The sequence below is a fragment of the Plecotus auritus genome (assembly GCF_963455305.1).
Source record: "Plecotus auritus genome assembly, chromosome: 3".
NCBI lineage: Eukaryota > Metazoa > Chordata > Mammalia > Chiroptera > Vespertilionidae > Plecotus > Plecotus auritus.
The window spans coordinates 155,292,439-155,306,583 of record NC_137772.1 but is presented as its reverse complement, the minus strand read 5'-3'; positions in this window follow the sequence as shown (position 1 = coordinate 155,306,583).

Below are 14,145 nucleotides of genomic sequence, written 5' to 3'. Positions count from 1 at the left end.
CTTGAAATCTTTTACCTATGGAATGGAGAAGGCCAAATTCCACCCCCTCCCCCTTAATTTTACTATTATTCTCACCTAAACCTCTGGTTGGCAAACTCATTAGTCAACAGAGCAGAAAACCACAGCTCGCAAGCTGCATGTGGGGTGACTGGTATTCCTTTGTAGTCAATATTTTAGAAAGTGACAATAAATTCTGGCTTTAGGGAAGAGTTTCCCCAAGCATGCAAAAAGCAATTAAAAACCCCACATAGTTGAATATTCAACATGACTTAAAATATATGATAGAAATGGTTAGGTTGAGGAAATATAGAAATTTCGACATAATGTAGTTTTGGAGATGCTTGACATATCAATTATAAAAAAATACCTTTAAGAAACTGAAAATAAAACCTCTTTTAGTATCTATGCTTAGGTTGTGTGTTTTAACTTTTCAAGACCTCACTAAACTGGCCTACCTTTCATCCATGAGCAACGATGGCTATAGTGGGTGCATCCTTCCCCTTTGACTAGAGGAGACAACTGATCAAAGTGTGGTCAGTTAGTTCCCCAGATTTAGGCCTAAGGGAATCTGTGTTTTCTGTCATGATGCTCACACAGAGAGAAATACAGATAAGTGGCTAATAGCAACAGAGAGAATGTTCAGATAGAGCTATGCTCCCTGGTTGTTATTTCTTTATATTAGTTATCTATTGTAGTGTAATAAATTATCACCAAACACAGCAACTTAATAAAATAAACATTTATTATATTGCAGTGTTTTGTAGTTCCAGAATCTAAATAGGACTTCACTAGGTACCTCTTAGGGCAGCCGTGGGCAAACTATGGCCTGCGGGCCGGATCCGGCCTGTTCGGCTGTTCTATCCGGCCTGCGGAGCCAAAAGAGCGGAGGGTTCTCTTGCTCTCCCTTCCGCTCCTTCACCAGCAGCAGTGTTAACATGGCAACATCGGGAAACACGGCCGCAGCTCCTTCTTCTGAGGGGACGGATTTATATCCGCCCATTCAGTAGAAGGAACAACCTCTCAATCTTCCAGAGGCTCCTTGTAATGCTCACAGATGCGTCCCCCGACATCACCCTGGGAATGCGTAGACACGTTATCGTGGTGATGTAGGGAGACACGCCCCTGGAGAGCACAGTATCAGAGCATTAGCTAAAAAGGAGACCAACAACACTGTTCCCACTGCAGTTGATGTTTTAAAGACCAAAAACCTTTCGACCCAGTCTACATTGCCATCTACATCTACGTCCCGGGCATAATTTGGAAGTTGCACTAAAGAAAATGTTTAATTTACTGTTTACACATTTTGTTCTTTTCTATTTGTTTTAGTTTTAAATTATTTTATTATATTTAAGTTTAATTTGAAAGGCTTTTGTACCTTTCCTTTGTTAGGCAATTTTATTTTGCCTTTGCCATCTTCAATATAAGGTATGTTATTGTGCTATGATTCCTCCATTTTTTGAAGTTTAAAATTATAATAATTAGTGTTTACATTCTTCTTGTTAAAATGTTTGAAATGAATAAAACTATTGAAATAAAAAAAATAAAGACCGTACCCTTTTATGTAATGATGTTTACTTTGAATTTATATTAGTTCACACAAACACTCCATCCATGCTTTTGTTCCAGCCCTCCGGTCCAGTTTAAGAACCCATTGTGGCCCTTGAGTCAAAAAGTTTGCCCACCCCTGTCTTAGGGTCTCTCAAAAAGCTTCAATCAAGGCATTGGCTATGGTTTTAGTGATGCCAAGCTCTGAGTGGCAGAAGGCCCACTTCCAAGGTCGTTCATATGGCCACTCACAGGCTATGGGTCCTCTATGGCTGCTGGCTTGATATATAATTTTCTTGTCACATGGGCCTCTCCATAGCATTTGCTCTCTTTAAAGCTGCTTTCCCAGATGTAGGGCTTGGAGAGAGGGAGAGAGGGCTAACCAGGCAGAAGTAACAGTTTTCTTGTTATCTAACCTTGAAATTTACATCCCCTTACCTTTGCTGTATTTTAATCATTAGAAAAGTTACCAGGACAGGCTCACATTCATGAAGAGCTCACATCCATACACAAGGATATAAATACCAGGAGGTGAAGATCAATGAGGGCTATTTTAGTGACTACATACTATAGACTACTCTTTATCCCCCAATGATTCATGTTCTTGCCAATTTCAGAGATATTCAACCTCACCAAAGATCCCCCAAAAGTCTCATTTTATTATGACATCAGCTCAAAGTCCAGAAGCACATTATATAAATTAGGTTCAGACACAGTTTCTTGAGCATAGCTTCCTTTTATCTATAGATGTGTCAAACTAAAGACACACACCAAACCTACAGATACTTATATCCCCTACAGCAAAAGCTTGGAGAGAGAGAAAGAGAGCAGGATCAAGACAGAAGTTACAGTATTTTTGTAACCTAATATTAGGAATGACATTCTATCAGTTTTGTCATATTTTATTCATCAGAAACGAGTCATTAGGTAGGTCCAGGGAAGAGAATTTGAAAGGGCATTATACTGGGAGACAGGGTTCTTTGGGGGCCCATTTGGAGGCTGCCTAGCATATCCTTTTGTAGGTCTTGCAACATTTCCATTTTTTTCTTTATTGATTAAGGTATTACATATGTGTTCTTATCCCCCATTGCCCCCCCACCGCTCATGCTCTCACCCCCCTAACCAATGGACTAAGCTTATATGCATGCATACAAGTCCTTTGATCTCTCCTCCTTACCCCCACCCTCCCCTACCTTCCCTCTGAGGTTTGAGGGTCTGATCAATGCTTCTCTGTCTCTGGATCTGTTTTTGTTCATCAGTTTATGTTGTTCATTATATTCCACAAATGAGTGAGATCATGTGATATTTATCTTTCTCTGACTGGCTTATTTCGGTTTACATTGCCACATTGCAGGCTTTTTAAAAAGTGCCCATTTTGTTTTTAAGTTAGCTGAAGTTGATTCCTGCTGCTTGAAACAGAGATTATTTAAATCCAATCTCTTTGTTCTTAAACTGGACCTTTTTTTTGTTCTTTGCATTTTTTAAAATCAAACTTTCTCGCTATCATGAAAATTCTATTCAAAATTTTTCTTTCACAATCCCGTTACATCCTTGTTGTTCAATCCACTGGATAGATTCAGACAAATTCTGTTGATATCACTACAGTATTTGACACTGTTAGCTGCTTCTTCTTTTTTTTTTCAAACAGAAATTAATTTTATTTTAATAATTTTGCCAGTAATAAGGCAGAGAACGAAAATTGTTCTGGATACTCAGCTCCACGCTAATAAAAGGTGGGGAAGATTTTTAAGAGCCAGGGTGGGTGGATGTTAGGCCATCTGATTTCTAATTGGTTTTACCCAAAGGAAAAGTCAACTTTCTTCTATCTTCAGGACTGGAGACTCCCAGATCCTTGAGAAAATCCTTACAGGAGTCTTTAGAAAAGATTTATATATCAAAGGGCCAGGGAAAGAATTTACAAGTTTTTTCAAGTAATTGCTCTAAGCAAAGGGAAATCAGAGCCCTAGAGTCAGGAGGAAACCTGTATAAAGTTTAGTCAGGCTGAGGAGAAGCTTAACACAATATTAAGGCCACTTGGTCAGTCTCCTCTAGCGTTTCTGTCACTCCTCCAGTGACTTAGCTGTTGTTTCTTTTCCCCAGGCCCCTGCTCATTTCCCTGGATCTAATTTTTCCAGTCTATTTCCTTGAAACCATGTTCCTTTTTGACAATGTGCTTTTCCACTTTGTCAAAAAGGATAGGAAGGCAGGAGTGGATGAAGTATGGAGACTTTCACTTCCTAAACTCAGGTAAAGTCCTTCCTTTGGAGAGGAAGCCTTTGTTATGGAAAGGTTTCTCACTGGTTATTCTTTCCATCTCCCTACCGGAGGGAATCTTTCTTGGATCCTCACTGGGAGAACACGGTGGGGTTCCTGGAAGGAAAGCTCACCAAATTTGGTGAAGCTCTTCTAAGACTGTGGCTTTAGAGATTTCTGCCTCCTGTTGGACCATACCGATCCTCCAGAAATTTCCATTTGTGTTCCTACCACTTTGTGACTTCTTGTAACTTCTATTCTGGGCAATCAGGTCTTTGCTTTGTATCTCTGCTCCCTCCTCTTTGAAATATTTGATTCCTCTGGCTTCTATGACATGACACTCTCCTGGATTAACTCATATGTTTTGTGTCTGTGTGTGTCTGAGTGTGTATGTGCTTAATGAGACAGTCTCCCTTTCCATGTCCCTTTAATTTTCACATAGTTCAAGATTATATCCTTTGCGTTCTTTGTTCACTGCATACAATCTTTGAATGACTGTGCCCTACATGATTTCAATGACAATCTTAAATAGAGAACTAAATCTCCATTCCAGATTGCCATCCACACCAACAGTTATCACTACCTATTCAATATTTTCACGTAATATTTCCTAAGCACTTATAATACTACATGTCCAGATTAATCTAGCCCCATCCTCAAAATCCTTCTTTTGTACTTCCTTACTTTCTGAAATAGAAACTGGGATATTATCCTTGATTCTTCCTTATCCACAAAGCACACATGTAATTCTGTTTCTAACTCTGTTTCTTGTCAATTTTCCCCTCTTCACATCCCTCTTTCTAGGATACTTTTCTTTTTCAATCCATACTTTTTTATTTTAAAATAAATGACTATTACCCTAGCTGGTTTGGCTCAGTGGATACAATGTTGGCCCTCTGACTGAAGGGTTGCGGGTTTGATTTCAGTAAAGGGCACATACCTCAATTGCAGGCTCTATTCCAGCCCCCAATTAGGGGCATGTGCAGGAGGCAGTTGATCTATATGTCTCTCTCACATCAATGTTTCTCTCTCTGTCTCTCCCCCCTCCCTTCCACTCTCTCTAAAAATCAATGGAAAAATATCCTTGGGTGAGGATTAACAACAGCAACAAAAATCACTATCATCCTTCTTGTGATGTGGAGTGTAAGAAAGAGATTAAGAGTATGGAATATAGAAGGAAATTAACAGGTTTTGGGTACTGGTTCTGCTTCTTCCCTACTCACCTGCCAGAAACCGATCATTGTCTCACTAATTAGAAAGGTGTGGACAAGGAACCTGGAAGGCTGGTCAACCTTGAAGCTCTGAAAGGTCAGAGCCGACCACTCCCTATCTAATTGAGACAATGGTAGCTGAAGCAACTTCCCCACCAAATAATCATGTAAATCCTTACTGACAAGATAATCTGCCTGTTACTGGAATTGCCTGCCTAAGGGCATTGGGTGTATCCCAAACCTGAATAAAAAGGATGGCAAGGCCAAAGCAAAGTGTAGTCCTCCCACTAGAGGTGGGCTCCCCCCTGGTCCCCAATATTCCCAAATTAATACTTTTCCAAGTCTCTTTTCATTTGTGTGAGGCCTTCTCCATAACCCAAACCCTGAACCACGTGGGATGTGAAAGGGGTTCCCACACTCACCAGCTATGTGATCTTGAGCAGGTAGTTTAACCTCTGTGATTCAGGTTCTTCCTTTGTAAAAGATGAAGTAACATTACCTACCTCATTGAGTTTTTGTTAAGATTAAATGAGATAATACAAGTAAAACATTTAGAATAGGCTCATAATAAAATAAATATTAGTTGTTATCTGAATTAGTTGATTACTGCAAAGACCTCCTATGTAGAACTCCTTTTGTTTGTTGTTGTTGTTATACTCACACAAGGATATTTTTTTCCCATTGATTTCTTTTAGAGGGGAAAGAGGAGAGAGGGAGAGGGAGAGAAAGTGATAAACATGATTGGTTACCTTCCTCAGGCACCAGGACCAGGACAGGGGATCGAATCTACAACCCAGATATTTGACCTTAACAGGGAATCTAACCTGAGACCCTTCAGTACTTGCCCAGATGCTCTCACCACTTAGACACACTGGCCAGGGCAAGAACTCTATTTTTTACTCTTAGTCATCAATTTGAAGCAGTCAGACACTGCAATGAAATACAAATGTAATTGTGTCCTTCCTTATTTGTTAAAAAAAAATCTCTTAATAGTTATCAATTGCTCTCTGATCCAAAATACTAATGTGCCTTATAAAGAGCCTCATGATCTTGTTCCCACATAACTTTCCACCCACCTATATTGTCAGTCTTTTGTTTCTCATAATCTGGGACCATTCATTCTTAGTGAGCAATTACTGTGTATTAGGGGACTGCGAGACATGAAGGCTGTGGTGACACTGTCCTGCCCTCATGCAGCTTGTGCTCTTGGTGGAGCCATTCATGTTTCTGACTTTCAGTTCTGCAAACTGATCACACTTTTCCTCAGTTCCAGGCCTTTTCAAATACTGCTCCCTCTGCCTCTCCTCCTTTCCTTCCTGCTACTTAAAGGTGTAATTTCTCTCATGCTTTGGGTTTGAGACTAGACATGCTTTTCTCTAAGAAAGTCTCCCCTGAGAGTTAATACTAGCTATTTTGCCTCATTGGACTCCTATTGCACATTGAAGGCAGTCCTATCACCATGTTCTGTTTACCTTTCAGCTTTGCTCATAGACTTGAAGCTTCTAGAGGGCCAAGGTTCTCGCTGATCACTGCATCTCTAGCACCTAACATCATGCCCAGTATGGAGTGCGACTTTTCAAAACACATCTGTTGAATTAATTTCAGGGAATGTTCTATTGGAATGTAATTTTGGGCATGGATCTAGGTATATGGAGACCCAACTTGGACAGAATCTGTGCTCAAATGAAGTTAAAGGTGTTGGGTACAAAAGCATTTAGCTAGCAGGGAAGAGAAGGATCACTTTGAATACAGAATAGAGTTAATCAAAATCTCAGCTGGCCCAATACAATGAATCAAAGCAAGAGAGGGAGAGAGAGAGAGATTAGAGTAAATGAGCTGTTTATTAAAATAACTCAGGAACCTGAGAACATAAGGGTTCAACTGAATTGGTGATAGAAGTTTAGTTGACACTTGACACTAGCAGGGACTTAGACTATGCTGTTTTGCAGACATCAGCTCCCTGGCTATCTGGCATCAGAAGCCTCAGCACAAACTCCAAGAGATATGAAGAGCAATGACAGTGCCCCTGGTGTGCATTAGCTATGAAAATAATTGTTCTTATGTTGGCAGATACAGAAGACATCTGTGCAGCAAGCTGAGCCAGAAAGAAGGAAAATGGCAGTTGCTGCAGGATAACCAAGAAGCCTAATTTCTGGAACTGTCTGGCAGGAATCTGTGCATGGAGATCGAGAGGATGAAGAGCAGGTAGGGTTAAAGTAAAATAAATTATTATTTTTGAGTATTAATATGAATATACACAAAGCCAGCTCATTTATATATTTCCCTCTCTCTCTCTCTCTCTCTCTTTTACCCTTACAAGGATTTTCTTAAATTAGTTAAGATGTCCTGTTCATATCTTACATGTATATATATTTTTGTGCCGGGAGCCATAAAAGCAGTTTTGGTCTCACTTCCTGGTCAGCCCTACTTCCTGATTGAGCAAGAACAAAGAAAGCCCGTGCGCGCCAAAAAAGCCCACGCGCACCAAGGGCCAGGAGAACCTCCCACATCAGAATAACCAATCAGCTAGGACAGATACCCAGTCCCCAACCAATCATCCCATGGCAACTCCTTATCCTACCCCTCCCCTCCTGAGTGCTTATATACCGCAACACTCGAATAAAAAACGAGGCTTGATCAGAACCTTGTCTTGCCTCCGTTCTTCGCGTTCCTTGTTTGTTCCATTCTCTTAGGTGGTTCCTGCGTGCCCTCATTGCTGCCCCGCGGGCCGGGGCATCTGGCACCCAACGTGGGGCGACCTGGGGACCCCCGACGAGAACGTCTACCGGAGAAGCCCTGGCCAGGCACCCCCCCAGAGTTGCCGCGAGGACCCGCGAGTGAAGACTCAGCATTAGATCGCCACGGTCCCACCTGCCGTGAGACAGATCGGAGTAAGGTAGGTAGACGATTTTTCAAACAAGATTTCAGAACATTTCACCCCTTTTTGCTCGACTGCTATTATTGGCTCTCTTGGTCGATTTTTTCCTGCCCACTAATAAGCACTCACTTGCCGATTTGGGGAAGAGTGAAAGGTACCCATCTCCGGCTGTGAGAACTCTGATTCACTTGAATTAGTATCGTCGCCCGGCTTTCTTGTCGCGAATTCTCTCCAATTAGATCTACTCTTAAAACCTTGAGCTTGCTTTGAACAAAAGGTCGTTCACCTCACAGACTCAACAAAGGGAATTCCTACTCCCTGACAAGGGCAAAAGGGGTCTTCCTGTCTGTGCGGATCCGTGTAGGCGGATTATACCTACCGACTGTTTCACGCAAGCAAGGGAGTAAAGGGTAGAGTCGAAAAGAGAGTAATTCCACCTGAATCCCTGGGTTGACGGGAAAATTCAGGCTGACCTGGAACAGGGATTATACGTCCCAGAGGCTTATGTGGGGGAAGGGGTCACTCGGAGAGCCATCCAGTCGACCAATAATGGGGAATTCTTTGAGTACCCATGAAATGTTCCTTGACGGTGTCAAGATGTCCCTCAGAGTGCGAGGAATAAGGGTTAAAAGAAAAGACCTTAGGCAGTTCTTTGAGTTTGTTCATGATACCTGCCCTTGGTTCCCCCTAGAAGGAACTATTAATCAAAAACGCTGGGAACGGGTAGGAGATGCCCTACAGGATTTTTATTGGGCCTTTGGCCCTGAGAAGATTCCCGTTACTGCCTTTTCTTATTGGAACCTAATTCATGACATTCTAAAAATCCATTCTCAAGACCCTGATGTTAAAGAGGTCATCAAAACAGGAGAGGAGATTCTTAAGGAAAACTCCCGTCCCCCCTCAACATGCCCTTCAGTCGTTATAGATCTCCCAGGAGAACCCCCAGAGACCCCTAAAGACCAAAAACCTTTAAATATTAAAAAAGAACCAGAAAAGCCACAAGAAAAAATCCCCAATATCTACCCCTCGCTTACCTTTAAAAGAGATCATTCAGATCACCTAACCCCTGAAGAACAAGAAACCTTAGATGAGGAGGCGGCTCGCTATCATGATGACCCTTGGCGCCCAACTGCCCCGGCGCTTCATAGACCTCCCCCCCATAATCCCAATTCCCTAGTTCATCCTTCTCCTCTTCCAGATTTTAACTCCCGTCCATCTGACCCCATCAGACAAGCTAAAATAACCCTTGCTCTAGAAGTTTCTTCTTTAAAGGAAATTTTACAGCAGAAACTAGAGCATGTCCAACTTATTAAAGAAATTCAAGCCCTCGAGGCTGAGCTTTCCACCCTAAGTCCTACCCAACAGAGTACTCCTCCCTCAACAAAATCACCCCCCGACAGACGAAAAACTAAAACTAAAGCCCCACCTCAGGCCCTATCGGCTAAAAACAAACCCCCTCTCCTTGCCTTCCCTGTCACCCGCAGTCGCGGCCCTAAACCCCCCTCAAAAGATATAGGGGAAGAGGAAGAAAACTCCCCTGATGAAGATGATACTCCCCCAGACTCCCAAAATCCTGATCAAGACCCTACAGATAATGACTCTGAAACAGAGGACCCAGACCCTGAGCCCCAACACAAGAATCAGAAATACTGTCGCCTAAACCTTAAACACATAAAAGATTTAAAGGCGGCGGTTACTAATTACGGGCTCCTTATACAATAGCTATACTCGAAAGCCTGAGTGATCGCTGGCTAACTCCTAATGACTGGATCTCTCTAGCCCGAGCGACACTCTCGAGGCGTGAATATGTCCTCTGGAGAACAGATTTTGTTGAAAACTGCCGAGAAACCGCCCAGCGCAATAGTGAAAGCAAAACTTCGCGCTCTTGGAGGAGAGATAAGTTACTCGGCCAGAGTCCCTATGACTCCAATGAGGCACAGGCGGCCTTCCCCCCTGGGTTATTAGCTCAAATTCAAAACACAGGCCTTAAGGCCTGGCGCCGACTCCCCCCAAAGGGCTCAGTCACAACCTCCTTGGCCAAGGTCCGACAGGGCCCTGATGAGCCTTATAGCGATTTCATCAGTCGCCTCACTGATGCCTCGGAACGGCTGATTGGCGAGGGCGAGAATGAGAGCACATTTATTAAACATCTTGCCTATGAGAACGCCAACCCGATATGTCAGGAAACCTTAAGACCATACCGGTGTGGGAGCCTTTCTGATTATATCAAGTTATGTTCAGGGATTGGTACTTCCCACTCTCTTGGCCTAGCTATAGGGGCAGCTTTAAAGAACTTCGGTCCGGAAAAACAAAGAGCCTGTTATAACTGTAAACAACCTGGGCATTTTGCTCGTGATTGTCCTACAAAGGATCCTCAGACACCAACCCTCCAGAAACCCCCCTCTAACAACTCATCAGATCAAAAACCCCCTAGAACCCCCTGCCCATGCTGCCGGCGTGGTCTTCACTGGGCTAAGGAATGCTACTCTAAAACGGATATAGAGGGCAAGCCTTTACCACCAAAACAGGGAAACTTCCAGAGGGGCCAGCCCTCAGCCCCAAACCAGGGACTGAATCAGGGGGCTATCCGATTCGTCCCACAGACGCTACCCCCTCAACAGATCCTTCACACTCAGGAGTCAGTTCCCTCCTCCGGGCCACCCCCGGCAGTGCAGGATTGGACCTCTGTCCCACCGCCAAATATGTACTAACTCCTGATATGGGTCCACAAGCAATCTCTACAGGGATTTATGGACCATTACCTAAGGGCACCATGGGACTTATTTTAGGAAGAAATAGCTTATCTATGAAAGGATTAGAAGAATATATCACTACTTGCTCCTGGGAGAGATGCAGAGAATGTACAGTTTGAATTTGAATTGCCATTGACTTAGAGCAAAGAATATCCTTACATGGTATTTTTCCTGGTTTGTATTCTTAAAGAATGTGGTTTCTTGTTCAAGTTAAAATCTTAGTTTGTATTTGGAATTTAAAATCTATAATAAGAAATGAAATTCCACTCCTGAAACAGCCTCTGGTGTGGAGAAATTCAATGGTGGCAGGAGAGGGCAAAGCTATCTGCTCTCCTGCAATGAGATTACTTAAAAGTTTTCTTTAAAATTCATAAAATAATCCGCAGGAAGATTCTGATCTTGGCCAAATTGAGTGTTAGTTATAAAGAAAAAATTTGAGATCTGTCTTTTAAGCATGAAAAAATGTGGCCAGATCTGTTGCAAAAACTTCCCCTAAAGTAAGCAGGATGTAGGGGAAGGGAGAGACACATGGCAATCCAATATAGACACCACTCCCCAAGAAAGCCACCATGAGAGGCCTCATATTCGCCATCTTTCCTTTTTCCAGCTAATGAATTAAAGTTTTTACAAATTCTTAAATGCATCGGGGATTTCTGTGCTCATGTAAAGTGAAAAGGCCAGTTTACAAACGAGTGCGCATAGTTTTTGAGCTGGGCTTGACACTTTTCTGTGTACAGAATAAAAACCCTAGAGATTTTAGCTTTAAAGATGGCGAAGATGAACTGGGAGACAAATTAAAGCTAGTTTCCCAAGGCCTTTTAAGCAGCCCCTTTTGAAATTCCCGCCCTGAGGCAAGCAACCAGCAGGAAGTAGATAACAAGTTTGCATATGAATGGCGGATGCAAAAACTAGTAAATCATATATGAATATAAATATATTTTTTTTTCCATGTTAAAATTTCAAGGCCTTAACAGAGATAATTCTTGTAAAGCTCCAAGGGCCCAGAGTAATACAAGAAAATTATTCTCTCTTCTTAAAAGAAATCCTTTTAAAACATCTAATATACTTGAAATTGCATGGTATTATTCTACAATGTCATTATAATTTTTGATATTTTACAAACAGCATATTGTACAATTAATCCAAACAAACTTAAAAAAATCTAAAATTTTTTTTAATGTTTGGCAGCAATTTAAAAGGGACATGAAAGGATTCAATTCCTTCCACTGTGTGAAAGGCCCCTTGGGAAGGTACTTGAGCATTCTATATTGGCCCTTTTTGTCAAAAGGAACCCTCTTCTCACAATTCAATTTGCCCACAGCTGTTGCTTGAGTTTTCAGTTCATTCTGAGGTTGAAACCTCATGTTGGATGGTACCATAGATCTGTCTCTCCCACAATGGTGTGAGCTGGGCCCTCCTTGGAGAAGAAACCTGGGTTCCCCAAGATATATGATCAATGCCGGGGCCCCCCACCAGTGGGGGGATCCCAAGGCAGGTGCTGGGCATGGAGGCCATAGGGGCATAGGCTACCAAGGAGACAGAACTGAACCTTACATCACCCTGCTTGGCCCCGGAGGATGGCTGGTTAGTCAATGACGGGTAAGACTCCTCAAGGGAGGGGCAACCTAAGACAGGCACAGTCGCAGGGGGCCATCAGGAGAGAACTTGGGGGTCAACAGAGGTGTGGCACAGATCCTCACCCCCACAACATTACAGGGGTTTGAACACTCGCCCCTTCTGAGGGAGGTCTCCTGCCCCATGGCTTCTTCGTGCTTCCCATGCCCAGCTCAGATTGGGACCCAGGCAACAAACAGATTTGGCCCAGCTAAGACTGAGACCCAGGCAACAGAGAAGTGGTTGATGGCAGCTGCCCTATACCTAAATCTAGCCTAAATCCAGGAGTGCTCAGGGCTTTCTCAAGGATGCATATAATCCTTTCCATTAACTAAAATTGTTGTTAAAGTATTAAATTTGACAGTAAAATAGTCAAGTTTTCAGATTAATTTAAATTGGCTAAATGAAATAAGGGAATATTCAAGAAAATCTAATTGTACAAAAGGTTGTTCCTAAAGTATTAACCAAAATTTCTATTTGTAGTTCATTTCATGGTAAAATTGCTTAACATGCAATGAACCTAAAGCAGTCATATTTTTGTGCAAAAAATTAAAATTTAAAGTTATCAAGACTGCATTATATATTTTCCAAAAGCCTCCTAATAATTAAATTAAAAAAAGGGGGGATAGTGGAGTAATATTATGTAAGGAAAAATACCTTGTAAGTAAATTACATCTAGAAAAATTTTTACTTTGAAAATTAATTTTCATTTGTTACGCTAACAGCAAGACACCCATGAAAAACACACATGGTGTCAAAATAAGCCAAAGGAAAATTAGTTGGGCAAAAATAAAAAGGATCCCAAGTCAAATTTATAGAAAAGACACCTTTATTAACTTTTGGTCGAGAATATGTTTGTATATTTTCAGAAAAAAAAAACCTCCAGGACCATGTGGATTCCTGCAACAGAGAGGAATTAGCAGGAAATAATTCAGCCATGAAGACAAGAGGAAACGGCATACGCTGAGGGGCTCTTCTATAGGCCCTACCTGCAACCTAAGACAGGCACTGAATCAGAGCGATTCAGTTAAGCCTATGACGGGTAATGCAGGCGTTAAACCAGGTATCCCGAGTCTCCCGACCTAAGACAGGCGCAGCCACCGCAGGGAAGGCTCTCTGGCCTTAAGTCCAGGCTCTACCTCTCCTCCCCGAAAGATACTTGTGGGCTTGGGAAACCCAAGGGAGGAGACGGGTCACTACTCCCTCACTCGGTTAAAGCCCACTCCCGCTTAAAAACAGAAAGGGAGGAGATGCCGGGAGCCATAAAAGCAGTTTTGGTCTCACTTCCTGGTCAGCCCTACTTCCTGATTGAGCAAGAACAAAGAAAGCCCGAGCGCGCCAAAAAGGCCTGCGCGCACCAAGGGCCAGGAGAACCTCCCACATCAGAATAACCAATCAGCTAGGACAGATACCCAGTCCCCAACCAATCATCCCATGGCAACTCCTTATCCTACCCCTCCCCTCCTGAGTGCTTATATACCGCAACACTCGAATAAAAAACGAGGCTTGATCAGAACCTTGTCTTGCCTCTGTTCTTCGAGTTCCTTGTTTGTTCCATTCTCTTAGGTGGTTCCTGCGTGCCCTCGTTGCTGCCCCCCGGGCCGGGGCATTTTTAGAGTGTTTTGTATCAGTCAGTACATGCAAGGTTATGCTGCAATAACAAACAACCACAAAGCTTTTTGGTTTACAGTAAAAACAAAACAAAAAACCCACCTATTTCTCATTTACATGTTTGCTGTGATTATTTTGACTTTAGTCTACATGTTGTCTTCATTCTAGGATCCAGACTGAAGAACAAACTCCTTTGGGGGATATAATGTACTAGTAGCATAGAAAAAGGAAAGATGCAAGACCTAGCAATAATTTCTAAAACATTTGCAATAAACTTCAC